The sequence below is a fragment of the Mus pahari genome, chromosome 4, assembly GCF_900095145.1.
Source record: "Mus pahari chromosome 4, PAHARI_EIJ_v1.1, whole genome shotgun sequence".
Taxonomy (NCBI): domain Eukaryota; kingdom Metazoa; phylum Chordata; class Mammalia; order Rodentia; family Muridae; genus Mus; species Mus pahari.
This window is the reverse complement of record NC_034593.1, coordinates 1,928,913-1,929,598: the sequence shown is the minus strand read 5'-3', so window position 1 is coordinate 1,929,598 and position 686 is coordinate 1,928,913. Positions and strand designations below refer to the sequence as shown.

Genomic DNA, 686 nt, shown 5'->3' with positions numbered 1-686 from the left:
TAATGGTATAGTTGGTAGGTGAATCCAGGACAAACAATGGAGCTAGACAGAACATTGCTCATCAAAAAAAGAGTACTGAGTTTTGCTTCACAAACTTAAAAATGGTGAACTTGTGGGTTTAGATGTAGAATCTTGTCACTGAATATATCCAGTGAATAAAGCATCCAAGACCCACTGATAAATTTACAGAGCTCTTGGCTATATTAGCCCATGCATAATTCCTCCTGCCACTTTGAGATGGGGAATTTGCACAGAAAAAAAAAAGATATCTCGTCTCTCTCTAAGCCGGCGCTCCGTCAGGACGAAGCCATGTTCAGCTCGAGCGCCAAGATCGTGAAGCCCAACGGCGAGAAGCCAGACGAGTTCGAGTCTGGCATCTCTCAGGCGCTGCTCGAGCTGGAGATGAACTCGGTTCTCAAGGCACAGCTGCGGGAACTCAACATCACCGCAGCCAAGGAAATTGAAGTTGGTGGTGGCCGGAAAGCTATCATAATCTTTGTACCANTTCCTCAGCTTAAATCTTTCCAGAAAATCCAAGTCCGGCTAGTTCGTGAATTGGAGAAAAAGTTCAGTGGGAAGCACGTAGTCTTCATTGCTCAGAGGAGGATTCTACCCAAGCCAACCAGGAAAAGCCGTAGGAAAAATAAGCAGAAGCGCCCCAGAAGCCGCACCCTGACAGCAGTGCA

General features: G+C 46.6%; 1 pseudogene; it reads left to right on the top strand.

Moving 5' to 3' along the window:
- The first annotated feature begins 285 nt into the window (after positions 1-285).
- Positions 286-686, top strand: part of LOC110320157 — a 37,175-nt pseudogene continuing 36,774 nt past the window's right edge.